The sequence below is a fragment of the Cynara cardunculus genome (genome assembly GCF_001531365.2).
Source record: "Cynara cardunculus var. scolymus isolate 2C chromosome LG 4, CcrdV1, whole genome shotgun sequence".
Lineage (NCBI taxonomy): Eukaryota > Viridiplantae > Streptophyta > Magnoliopsida > Asterales > Asteraceae > Cynara > Cynara cardunculus.
In genome coordinates, this window is record NC_037531.1 from 12,541,382 (window position 1) to 12,556,381 (window position 15,000).

The following is a 15,000-nucleotide window of genomic DNA, read 5'->3' on the forward strand; positions in this document are numbered from 1 at the left end:
TGTATATTGATGCATATTACTTAAAATTCAAGATTACAAGTAATTATGCATAAGTATAACTTATTAAAGCTCGATATTTGAATTCGTATAAATAACTGCGGATAAACATAATCAAATAGAGTATGAACATCTCATTTTAAAATATAAAAAATCTAAAATATAATTAAAATAATTATCGAGTTCCAACAAAATAAATAATTATTATCTGTATAAAAAAATTATATTATTAATCAAAATATAAATTACTTCGTTATTATATATAAATTAAATTATAAAAAATTAAATTAAAAAATTACACAAAAAATGAGGAATTTCAAATAGTTAATTTGATACTAATATCGATATATTTTTGTCAAATTTTTATGATATCTTCAAACATATATTTTATTTAAAAATAAAAACATTATCGCTATCTCAAAATCACATAAAGCCATATTATAACATCGACTGAGAAAAAGAATAAAATGAAGTATTAAAATCACGATGTATCTCGCTGCATTGCACGAGTATGCTTCTAGTATATATATATATATATATATATATATATATATATATATATATATATATATATATGATCCATATAATGTGTATATAACTCATGAATATTTAGTAAAATCATTAATATATTAATTGAAAATGGTCCCTAATATAATATTACTAGAGTTTATTTTTAAGATTAATTTTTAAAGATTTAGTGTTATCATACTATTACCAATTAGTCATCAAATTTGCCACCAATTTCTCACGGGAATTCTCTTCAATTATGTGTAAGCTTAGGGTGGAAGGAGACATAAAATTATGGGTCTTGCATACCGTTTCACTAGTTACCGTGACCTTACGACTTCTGAAATATTGTCAAAATAAGGTAATTTGAATAAGGTGTACACAACTCTCGGGGTGTTTGGGATTGCTTATAAAAACAACTTATTAACTTATCTCGGTATGGTACCGGTAATAAGCACTTTTGAATGTTTAGATAAACAACTTGTACCGGTGTCAAACCAGTAATAAAGAGCTTTTGAAGAAGTTAAATTCTTCTGACTTATAATAAATTGATAAGTGATTTTGTAGAAAAAACATAAATTGTTTCAAATAAGCAATCCCAAACACCCCCCTATATATAATATTACAATCACCTCTTTCGTTAAGAATCAAAATTTTAGGATATAAGTTACCTTCTAAAATTTATAATGAACATATAAGTTAATAAGTAATGTACCATCATTTGGGCAGTTTGACTCTAACATTAGGGTATCTGAAGTAACTGTGAATAAGAGATTCTAGAGCCCAAGAAGAATTTTGCAGAAAAGACTTGTAAAAATCTTATATCTTATGGCATTGTTAATAGAATTGTAAGATTTAGTGTTAAACATCAAAGTCTTGAGTGTTTTTGTGCATTTATAATATGGATTCAAAGTGTAGACATTTGCTCTAATGAATTTAAGAAGGGGGGGGGGGGGTAAACTTGTACCATGATACACAAGTGTCATTTACCAAATACTTACGCGTTAAACGCTTACTGGTAAAATCCAACAAAAACGGAATCGTATGCAACAATTTATCCGGTAAGCGTTAACCGTGGTAAGAGTCATTGATCTTACATACAGGATAAGATTCTTGATCCTTATCGTTACCATATTCATCCGATAAGGTAACGTGACTTTGTACATGATTACCATGTGTAAGAGTTTGGTAAATGACCCGTAATAGGTTGAGGAACTTATGCAAACTAATATACGATTAATCAGAAGGATAAGAGAAGCAGGGTACTCCTTTGGATGGCTATTTTGACTTATGGTCAACTAAGTGATTTTCTGAAACTGGACCATAGTTACATGTACATGCAGGTACTTGTGCCTTCAGGAACGGTTATTTATTATAGATCCAAACTTGATAGGCCACGGGGTCAATACCTTTTCCGCTTTTTGGACTCATGCATGTACTACTCACACACATGGCCACGATCCTTTGGGATCTAGGCTCGGTGAGTTAATAATAATAATAATATATATATATATATATAGAGAGAGAGAATGAGAATCTATATTCACAAGTCACAACTACAAGGTACAACCATACAAGCTAACATACTCCTTGTATATATATTTAGAAGAAAAGTATATTAAAACAAACCAAAAGAGCAGAATATATCTCGCCGAGAGATGAGTTGGAACAGAGGGAAGGTAAAATATATATATATCTGACCTCTATCTTTTTGTTTTCGTGACAATCCACTGGTGACATTTGTGTGAAAAGAAGAAAAAGAAATATGTTAAAATTTTGAAAAACTATATAAGAGTTAATAATAGCAATGAAACTAGAAAGAGAGGAAAATCGACATGTCAAATTTTAAGAAGTACATGAAAAACAGAACCTAGTTGTGGAAACAAGATACTCCTATTCTAACTTAGCATTTTGGTAATTCTAACCATATCCCTTACCCTCTAACGGCAGACCCAAGTGCAATGGAGTGCAGGCAATTGCCCCGTGAAGTCATCCTACCACCCATATTACCATCATATCTCTCCTTTTCTTTGTCATCTATGATTTGAGTCTTCAATCTATAATTTTTTTATTTATCAATAATCAGTTATCTACTTTTTGAATTATATTTTTTAATTGTTAGGGTTTGTTAATTGAGAAAATGTTAATTAGTCAAGGTTTGTTGAAATTAGTTTGTTTTTCTTTATTATTAATTGTTAGGGTATGTTATTAGGAAAATGTTAATTAATTTAGAGTTTGTCGAAATCGATTTGTTTAATGGTAATTTCTTAAATGTTACGGTTTGTAATTTAAAATATGTCGATTTAAGTTGGATTTTAAAATTGATTGTTACAAGTGAAGATATAATTAACGACTCACTTTCAAAAGCTATAAACTAGTATAAAACAAATATATATTGTAACTTGCTTATCATTTTTAATGACATTGTATTTTTTATATAACTCTTATTTTTATATTATGTTAAATATAGCATGCCCCCATTTGCATGCTACCTTCTACCTCTTCCGACTCCCTTCTCCCATCTAGAACCGCACCCCTAGTTTGTTAGCCTAGTCTTGTGTCTTCAAAAACTTTTATTAGAGGTCATGTTGGAATACATAAAGTCGATATGTCCAATCTCAATTGCCCATCCAACGTCCTCCTTTCCCCTCGATCATCACACTTTCTATCTTTCTCACTGAAGATGCCATCTCTCGGTTATTGGACATGACCAAACCACCACAATAGCTTAATTATGTCTTTGATACATGCAACATAGGATAAACATGTCGGTGCAATATATATGGATTTGTACAATTAACTATAGAAGTAGTACAATAGTATATACTACATTAGCACATTATCACCCTTCACAAGCGAAATAACATCTTGAATAGTGTTCTTGGAACGAAAAAAATAGAAATCAGAGGGAAGATAAACCTTTTTCAACACGTTAGCAAGAAATTGAACTGTTAACACATGTGGAATAGAGAGTCTTAGAGAGAGGCATATCACGAAGGACATGCATATCCACCTACATATGCTTCATATGTTGATGCAACACAAGATTGGAAACTAAGTAGGTGGCACCAACATTATCACACCAAGGATCAGAGGGTACAAACATCAATATGAACTTCCTTAAGTAAGGAAGTAAGCCAACAAATCTCATGAACTATCAAAGTAGTATTTGATACTCATCTTCAATGCTAAACCAAGCAATCATGGGTGAATTGTTTCTCTTAGCTCTAACTAATCAATCTCCTCTTAGGAAAACAATAAATCAGTAGTGGATCGACGATCATTTGAACAAGCAACCTAGTTAGCATGAGAATATGCATGAAGTATAAAACACGGTGACTTGCGAATGAGAAGCCCATCTTCTATAACCCTTGAATATTTTTGGAGCGTGCAACTATTGAGATACGTTGCTCACAACATAAGCCATCTTAGGGCGAGGAAGAACCAACTAACGGCTCCTATAGTACTTTAATATAATGTGAGATCAAACATTAGACAACATGAAATATAAGATAACCAATATCGGCACAAGGAGGAGTAGCTAGAGTCCTACAAACAATAAGGCCATACAATGTAGAAGATCTAGCGAATACGCTCCTGAGTCGCTTAGTAAAGGCATTCTGGATGCCAAGAAAATAATGCAAATGAAACATTAAGCATAGACTAAAAATGCAAGTGAAAGATTAGATTAGTAATAAAGTTGGGAGAACTCTCAATAGCAATGATGTCACTCACACACACCAAGATCTAGGACCTATGAGAAGGTTTCTGAAACAAATAGTGATGTATCTGAAAGGCATTGTGTGAAACGCAAACCATGAAGAAAAGTATAAAGCTTCTCAAACCATGTGTAACTAGCTCCCTATTTCTCACCTCTCTCTAGTTCTTTGTTAATATATCAACTCTTTTAGTTTCAATATCGAACGTGTGAGGTACCATGTAGGTCATAACCTACGCCCCTGGGTACACAACAGAGCCAACGCTAATGGTGAAACTACCACCCCCATTAGCCGATAAAGCATGTGTTGGCTTGTGAATGCCACAATAAGCTACCTATTGGGCTTCAAAGTCAAACTACCAAACCAAAATAAGAAAGATGAACCACCCTTTATGCTGAAGCCAATTACCGTGGGAATACGGTTGTCCAACACCAAAATTTCAGGGGAACTCCTAATCTTTTTCTAGTGTACCAACCTTGTGATGCTAGTTTTGACTTGCACAAAAACATGGTGACCATCCGAGGTGCCTGCCAAAACAAGTCGATCATTGAAGGCGACCCATCATTCTTCTTCCGACTTGTTGGTTTGCATTTGAAGCCAATAGGTAGCTCATAGTGCATTCAAAAGCCAACATGCCTTTATCGACAGAGTGGAGGGGGAGGGGGTGGAGGTTCATCATCGACATTGTCTTTGTTGTATAGCCGACGACGTAGGATATGTATGGCCTACAGGGTACCTCACGCATACAATACTAGAATTCATGGGAGACATAAACGATATCAATATATTAACAATGAACGCTATAAAAAGTGTGAGAAATAGGTGGCAAGGTAAAACCTCAAGTCTTATGAGTTATGGTGAGGCCACATTGTTTTTCAAGTAGTTGATGGCGGAAAATTTCTATGTATGTGTGTGTTAATATGTTGGACATATTAGATTCATATAAAGTAATTAAACTACAAGGGTGCGTTTGGTACACTGAACAGAACATGACATGGATCTCTGTCTCATGTTTGGCATGAGTTTTATGTGGAACAAAGTAAAACAGACATGTTCCACCCCTACCCCATGGAACAGGGTGTAACAAGGTGGAACAGACTTATATTTTACCAATATAACCTTAAAATAAAACTTAATTCTCTTTTAAAACATCAAATATGTCTCATTTTTATATTTTATTCATTCTTTAAATTTTATTTATTGTATTTTATTTTTCTTAAACTTTCATTTTACTGTCCTCAAAATATTATTTTTATATAGTTTCTATATTTTTATTAATTTATGTAATTTATTATATATTAATAATAAAAAATAATGTAGAAAAGAGATAAAAATAAAAAATTGGAAGCTGCATAAACTTTTTATTTGGTGTCATTTTAATTATTTTGACGAAAACTTCAAATGATATATTTTGTTATAAAAATTAATTATTCTATTATAATTTAATAAATTACATAAATTATTTAAAATAAACAAGTCATCAGGGGTAAATTGGTCATTTTCCTTGTTCTGTTCTGTCCAGTTTTATCTTATCAAACGTTGAACAATTGTTTTATCTTGTCTTGTTTCGTCCTGCACTGTCCTATCTTGTCTGGACACCAAACACACTCTAAAAAAAAGAAGAACTATGTATTGGTTTTAAGTATAAAGTGCTTACAAGAAATTATATCAAGAGCAAAATCAGGTCATTTTTGATGTTAAATGGTAGCTTGATGAGTTGATTCCAAGTTTCCAATCTAAATCTGGACGTTTTTGGAAACCAGTATGGCCATCTTGTAATGTCATAATTGCAGGGATTCAAAAGTGTTATTTTTCAAAAGTGTTATTTCTGATAAACCATAAGACCAAATTTATAGTTTATTCTAATTTTTAACTTGCACCCTTTTCTTTTTTAAATTTCACTTTATATATTTATCATGTTTTGTACATAAATTAAATTATTTGTAATGATATACATTTAAAATTTGTTTAATGCTTTAAATAAATTATATATTATAAATTTCTCGTCAATATTTTCAAAATGATACCATTATTAATATTATTGTTACTTTTTTATATTTAACGGTATTACCATATTAAACAACTTGTTAAATAATAGTTAACTTGTATTATGACGCATCTATAATTACAAAAAAATTCGAAAAATTGTAATGTTAGATTGATGTTATATTATGACCAGAATATGGTATGCATCACAATAGAAGAAATTGTTCGAAATCTCAATCTTTATTGAATCTGATGTAAAATATGTAATTTTTTTTATTGGTCTTCTATTTCGTAAATTATAAATTTAAATTGATGCTTTATTTAACTTTTCTTAAACTTCTTTTGATTCTAATTAATGAGAATTTGTTATTTTATTTTTATTCAAACTATTTATTGCTTTACAAATTATTTAATATTGCTATAACGTTAAAAATAAATAAATAAATGACAATTATATTCAATAATAGTATATTTTGGAGAAATTAACGAGGTATTTTTAATAACTAGAAAAGTACTCGTACAATGCATCTCCACACATCTCGGTTTTAATGTTCTATTTTATTATTTGTCTCTGTCGATGTTATAATACGATTTTATGTGTTTTAATAAAGCATTAATGATTTTATTTTTGAATAAAATATAAATTTGAAAAAAAATATATCAATGTTAATATCAAATCAATTATTTAAAAATTCTCATTTTTATGTAATTTCTTTAATTTATTTTTTAATTATAATTTAATTTAAGTTTAATAACGAAATAATTTATTTTTTGTTTAATAATATAAACATATTAATAGATAATAATTAAGTATTCTGTTAGAACTCAATGATTATCCTAATTATATTTTAGATTTTTTATATTTAAATGATATGTCTATCTTGTATTTGATTATGTTTATCTGCAGTTAGTTATACGAATTCAGATATGGAGCTTTAATAAGTTGTATTTACGCACAATCTACTTGCAATCTCGAGTTTTAAGTAATATGCATTAATAAACAGTACTTTACGCATAAAAAAATGGTTTTTAAGAGTTTTTGTCAAATGATTTATAATATAGTATAGATATAGTTTGTTTAAAGTAATAAACAAATTTTAATTATATATTATTTTACAACAATTTAGTTTATGTATAAAACATGATAAAAACATAAAACAAATTCTAAAAAAGAAATGCAACTAAATTTATTTTGTAAATAAATAGGTTGCAAGTGAAAATATTGATTGGGATGATGAAAATCGTAAGACCAAAAGACCCATTTTTGCAAAAGGGTTAAAAAGAGACCCATTGCTAGAGTTGTTTTTTTTTTTTTTTTGGTTGAGAAAAGTCCATTTTTACAATAACCCCTTGTCGCAAGCCACGCATCACATCACACTAGGAGTGTATAAAACCCGACCAACCTAGCCAACTCAACTCAATCCAATATGAAATTATCTGATACCTAATCGAGTTGTAAAATATTCAAACTATATGCATTTGGGTGGAATTGGGTTACAATTATTTGAACCCAACCCACCCGATACACTTTTCTTCTTAGATTTAATATTATTGTTAGGTCTGTTATTAATATATACATTAGACCATTAGACTAACACCCTCTTCATATATATACTTTGAATCTCTTCTTTGTCTCTATATAAATCCTGCAATTTTCTCTCTCTCTCTCTCACACACACACACACATATATATATATATATATATATATATCAAGTAATGTCATCATATATAGGGGCAAGTATGTGTTTAATCATATATGATTAAGCTTGTGTATCATGTGTGTAATTATATATGATACTGAAACTTCTCGCATTCTCCCAAAATGTTTCTTTTAGCATGATCCTTCCCCTCTCTCTCTCTCTCTCTCTATATATATATATATATATATATATATATGTATGTATATACACCTAATAAATAAATACCTCAGCTGTCACGTGTCGTCTTATTGTGCGACGATTATAAGGATTTCCCGCCTAAACATATATGTAGACACAATTTACATTACTAGTTCAAATGGACCTATTTAATTGACATCGGTCCCTATAAACATAACTGGGTCTACTCAATCCACTCGAGCCACTACTCCCTCGGCCTCCAATCAGCGGTCCAATCATTGGTCCCCCCTGGGTCACGCAACCCACGCTCGTCATGGTCAAAACCACAATACTCTTACACCGGAAATCGTAACAGTCGCTCCAACTCTCACTGCCAATTCTGCTCCATAGATGGTCATGATACAAAAGAGTGTCGCAAACTCTCCCGATTCCTCCGTGATAACAACATTGAGATGAACACAAGTCCTCTAGTCAACACCACAACCACCAGAACCAACTTGGTTCAACCCACCTGGCTCTTTGACAGCGGAGCATCTCACCACGTCACATCGGATCGCTCCAACCTGCAAACTCCAATGGACTATGGAGGGCCCGATGAAATTATTCTTGGCGATGGTATGGGCCTTAAAATCACTCACACAGTTGACAGTAGTCTTTCAACCTTGTCCCACCCTCTCTCCCTTCACCATGTTTTTTGTGTCCCTCATTTGCATCGTAATCTAATTTCGGTTGCCAAACTATGCAAAACTAACAAAGTTTCTGTCGATTTTTTTCTTTCCTGTTTTGTTGTGAAGGATCTAGTCACGGGGGCACCTCTACTTCGGGGAGTGAACGACCATGATGTGTACTATTCTCCGGCTTCTCCTCTTCTCCAAGTAAACACGGTCACGACATCCACCATTCATAATTGGCATCATTGTCTTGGTCATCCATCTATCAAGAACTTTCAATCTCTTGCAAAGTTTATTGGTTTTCATTCAAATAAAAAAGTTGAACTCTAAGTTTCATTGTGAGTTGTGCTCTATCAATAAAAGCCATAAACTTCCATTTAATGACACCTCTTTTGTGACTACAAAACCTCTACAACTGATATATACGGATGTTTGGGGACCAACACAAAAATCTATTGATGGTTATCAATACTACGTAATATTTGTTGACTTCCACACCAAATATGTATGGCTCTACCCATGCGCCACAAATCGGATGTCTTTACACTCTTTCCTCGCTTCAAAAAGTTAGCTAAGCACTACTTTCAAACACCTCTCATATCCATCTTCTCGGATAACAGGGGAGAATACCAAGCCCTCATTCCTCTATTCCAATCTCTTGGTGTCTCTCACTTCACCACACCGTCTCACAGACCAGAACAAAATGGCACTGCTGAAAGACGTCACCGACATGTAGTGGAAACCGGGCTCGCCCTTCTACATTATGCCGGTCTACCTCTATGTTTTTGGTCCCATGCGTTTCAAACGACCGTCTACTTAATCAACCGCTTACCTACACCCATCCTCAACCACAAAACCCCTTATGAAACATTGTACCAGTAACCATCAAACTTAAACCGTTTGGTTGCCTTTGTTATCTGTGGCTCAAACCTTACACCCCATCTAAACTTCACCCAAAATCTTCCCGGTGTGTCTTCCTTGGCTACTTTACCTCCAAGTCCGCCTACAAATGCCTCGACATTGTTACCAAAATCCTTTTTCACTTCCGTCATGTCCAGTTTGTGACTCACATATTCCCGTCACGTGACTCGCTCCCTACTCTCAACACACCCATTAAAATTGATTATTTTTGCTCCACCAACATACATCATCAACCCACTGTTTCTGCATTATCTATTCCACCACCAAATTCATCCACCTTCCACACTCCTACTACCATTCTCGTCCATAACCCCATTGTCCCTACACCATCTATTTCACCACCTATTACCATCCCATCTCCCACCTTCCCCACTTCCCCATCCTCTCCACGCAAATCTGTCACGTCAACTCCCACCGCCACCTCTCCGTCTTCACTCCCACACGACACATCTGATCACTCCTCCACACCAACACCTATAACTCCCACATCTTCCTCCACACCTCCTACCTCTCCTATCATCACCCCGTCACTACCCAATCTCACCCCACCTCTCCCTCCACGAACCCGAAAACCCAACCCAAGATACTATGGTACTAACTATGTCAACCACACCACCATTCATCCCCTCCCTCCCACCATCGAGCCAACCTGTGTTTCCCAAGCCATCAAAGATCCTTTATGGCGAACTGCCATGGATGATGAGTATAATGCTCTCCTTCACAACCACACATGGGAGCTTGTTCCACCATCGTCCCACAGACCTATTGGTTGCAAATGGGTATTTTGCGTAAAACGAAAACTAGACGATTCCGTTGATAAGTACAAAGCCCGTCTGGTTGCAAAAGGTTTTCATCAACAACCGGGCAAACACTTCTTTGAAACCTTTAGCCCAGTCACCAAACCTATCACCATTCGAGTAGTTTTATCCCTTGCTCTTACCAAAAATTGGAATCTTTGTCAACTCGATGTCAACAACGCCTTTTTACAAGGCACATTGCATGAGGACGTTTACACGATTCAACCTCCAGGGTACAAAAACAAACAGTTTCCAAATCACATTTGCAAACTTCAAAAGTCCCTGTAGAGTCTTAAACAGGCACCACGAGCGTGGTACATGGAACTCACAACCTTCCTCCTGAGCTACGGGTTTAAGAAATCTCAATCTGATGCCTCCCTCTTTATCTATAGTCATAACGGGATAATCATGTATTTTTTAGTGTATGTGGATGACATTGTTTTGACAGGAAATTGCACAAGCTTCATGAACAACTTTTTGGATTTCCTGTCCAAAAGATTCTCTTTCAAAGACCTTGGCAATCTTCATCACTTTTTGGGTATAGAAGTTATCTCCACTCATCAAGGCATGTTTTTATCTCAACATAGACACATCAATGATCTTCTCACCAACTTTCACATGGATGGTGCAAAAGATGTGGTCACCCCGTTAAGCTCATCTGAATCTCTCTTTTTGGAAGATGGATCATCCAAAATCGATCCAACTATCTACCAGAAAATCATTGGCTCTCTCCAATATTTAGCATTCACTCGCCCGGATGTTTGCTTTGCCGTTAATAAACTGTCACAATACATGTATGCTCCCACCACTAAGCACATGCAAGCTCTGAAACGGGTCATGCGGTACCTAAAGGGCACTATTCACTATGGATTGTTTTTAAAGCGCGACGCACCCTTCAACATTACTGCCTTTACCGATTCCGACTGAGGTGGCATCAATGATGGGGGACGGTCCACTTTGGCATACCTCATCTACCTTGGCTCGAACATCTTCTCATGGAAGTCCACACGTCAGAAAACTGTCTCTCGATCCTCAACGGAAGCCGAATACAAGGCTTTGGCTAATGCGGCTGCTGAAGTCACTTGGGTTGAGAATCTATTACAAGAACTTCATATCACAGCTTCCAAACCACCGAGCCTATATTGCGATAACACAGGTGCCACATATCTGTGTGCCAATCCAGTCTACCACTCCCGAATGAAGCACGTCGCACTTGATTATCACTTCGTTCGAGAAAAGGTTGCTGCTGGACTACTCAAGGTCTTTCACATCAACTCCAAAGATCAACCGGCTGATACTCTCACTAAACCGCTTACTCGATGACTCTTTCTTAAGTTCAGATCCAAGATTGGAGTCTCCAATGGAGCCTCCATCTTGCGGGGGGTATTGAGGATACCTCCATAAATCCCTCCAAGATCACTCAATCATCTCCATAATAATATATATCATATTTAGTCAGTCAAATATATAAATACATAGCTTAATTTACTCATGTAAATCCTCTCTGTGAAGGCTATATATTGGCCTCATATTCTCCTTATAATTCATAAAATCAATACGTCAATACACTAATAATTTGTGCCTAGCTAAGCTCTTACTAATTAAGTAGTAGGAGGTTCATATACAAAAGTCTCATCATGGTAGACACTAGACACATGTCTGCCTCTGAAAAATGTTCTAGTTGTTGAGTATGGTCATGAGTATGAGTCACCACAAGGTGAAGCCTACAACAAATCTAGTAATCTAGTACCATTTGATGAAGCGGTCTAACCTTGACTGTTTTAGTTGGCCAACGACATTCAGATCTAGTATTATACGATTACGTGTTTTTGTTGCATTTTGCTTATGTTTTTGTCATGCCATGTCAATATGAGAGATGTATAGAGAGAGAATGTGAAGAGAAAGAGAATGAATATATATGGAGAGAAAGAAAATGAGAATCTGTATTCACAACTACAAAGATAAAAGCTAACATATGGCTTAAGTTGTCTGTTTATCAAGTCCTGTGTGTATTAAGTTGTCTGTCTAGATAAATTTGTTTGTAGACGAGGTGCGAACGGGTTTGAGGGAGGCAAACAGAGAATGTTGGATTATTTATGGGACATTTGTAGAATTAATTTGTTTGAGGATTGAGGTGGCTTAACAGGGACAAGTGTGGGATCCTCACTGCTTCCATATAGCCATTTTGGTTTAACGGCTTAACGATTAAACCATAAAGAAACATCATGTACAGCTGAACAACTAAGAAGTCCAAACCATTAAGCTCATTAAGTTGTAAGTAAATAGCCCCATACTCCTTGTACATATAGAAGTATGCTGGTGAATTATATAGAGATTGTACACGATTAGCTATAGAAGTGGTACAATACTAGTAACAAGTTCGTACTTATAATCAGCAGTCCTGCAATAAATTACATAATGATATCTTAGAATCTTGTTTTTTGTAAGGTCAAGATTGTGATATATTTATTTAGATAACTGAACATTTAAAAGATTGTAAAACTGTGTTGTTTTGGAATAGAATCAAAAAGTCTATAAGACAATGGGAACATTTTTTAATCATATACTAAATACTTTATCCCAATGAAAATTATAACCACTTTCACATTTCATAATTCTGATTCATGATTATGCAATTGTTCCAAACATCCAAGGCATTTGGTGGGGTATGTAGGATTTTTGCCATAAATCTTTAAAATTTGCAATAAGACAAATTGAAATATAGTGTTCTTTACATCAGCTATATATCCATAACCTAATACTTCTTCAGAATCCATGAATTTATACAGAAGCACTTGAAAAGCATAGGCAAGTTCAATTATCATGTGAAAAAAAAAAAAAAAATTCAATTTAACTTTCAACAAATGCAAACACAAAGACCAAAGTAAAGCCCCCATACTGATCTTCTATAACTCAAACCTTCAACATTCTTGAAATTGGAACATATATACATACATCAGTCATGTCTTACGTGACACATAAAATGTCGCCATTTCCTCAATATATTCATCTCCCACCAAAATGAAAACCAACATCTTTGTGTGCATTCATAAAAACTCTGGTTCTTCATATGAGCATAACACTCAATGTAAAGACTCGTTAATACGAGGCTTGTCATGGCCTTTAATTTCAACAGTAGAGCGAGGAACCACCCTGGTTGCAGCTAGTCTTTCTATGGCAAGAGGAGGCCTCCTGGTCATTTCTCCCTTATAGTTGATTATTGATACTAGGGAACATGCTAGACAAACCTGTCAAGAGAGTAACCAACACGACATTAATTATCAAGCAATATACAAACAAAAACACCACCCACGAAGGCTCCAAGTGCTAATCAAACAATACAACAATAAAGTCAAGCAATATACAAACAAAAAGACCACCCATGAATGCTCCAAATGCTAATCAAACAATACAACAATAAAGGATAGGGACTAGTGCTCATAAAATGTTGGAATCCCATGTCGACAAGACTTGGACCATTTATCCTCGATATATGTTAGAACTTTCCTTCTCTTCTCAATGGCTCTTTTGGCAAATAATACTACTCTATGGACAGACCACTTTGGGACAATTTATGGTTGTCTAGCCCCTCTTGACATTCTGGAACAATTTGTGTCTGTCTAGCCTCCATGCGAGGGGGCGTGTTAGAGTCTCACATCTGCTAGACATTGACAATTTATCTCAATATATGTTGAAACTTCCTTCTTTCCTCAAGAGCTCTTTTAAAGAGTAAACTAATGGGGTCCGACATATTCCGACATAAAACATGGATCAACCAGATATGCAGAATAGGTATGGGTTTTATGCTAGCATGCAATTAACACAACTATAATGTATGGCAAACAATAAACCAACCAACACAATGTAAGTGAGAGAAAAGGGAACACCGAGAACCCAAAGAGAGAAAAGGAGCCGGGGATAATCCACCATATAAATGTTTTCGGTACAAGATTGAAGGAGTATTCAATGCTCTTACAGCCGAAGAAGAGTATGTGTTGGCTTGGGAGAGCATGGGAATAATGTATATTATAGGATAATTAATATGAGCCCAAGAAAACACATTAAAATCCTGTTTGTGTATGGCGACGACTTCCAAATTGCCCCACCGCTTGACGGGTCTTCAATGCAGTAAACTTTTGAACCGACTTGTACAAGATGTGTAGCTCTGAGTGACGTACTGCTCAAAGTCAGATCTAGCTAGAGTTCTAAACAACATGTTGGATTTCAATGTCGCATAGAAGGGCACCTCTAGTTTAGTGAGAGTACTCCCCCTCGTCGGGCAACTTCCATAAGGGTATGTTTGGTATCAAGAGACAGACTGGACAAAACAGGTTTAGCATTTGATAAAACAGAACTAGACAGGACGATATAGAGCCACATAAGAAGATGATATCTTAGAGCATCCAATCCTTTAGATACTGAAGTTAGAACAGTCATAAAACAAACAATACCAAGCATGGTTCCTCTAATTGATCTTTATCGTTAGCAGCAAATTTGCTATTGTTGGAGAGTCCACAAGTACCCACATAGAGTACAAATTTTGTGACGTTCTTTGATTTATTG

General features: G+C 34.7%; 1 protein-coding gene across 1 annotated transcript in view; it reads left to right on the forward strand.

Annotated features, from left to right (window-relative positions):
• The window catches only part of LOC112510884 (truncated transcription factor CAULIFLOWER A-like), a 24,524-nt gene that overhangs the window by 2,672 nt on the left and 6,852 nt on the right, over nt 1-15,000 (forward strand). The window lies entirely within an intron of this gene.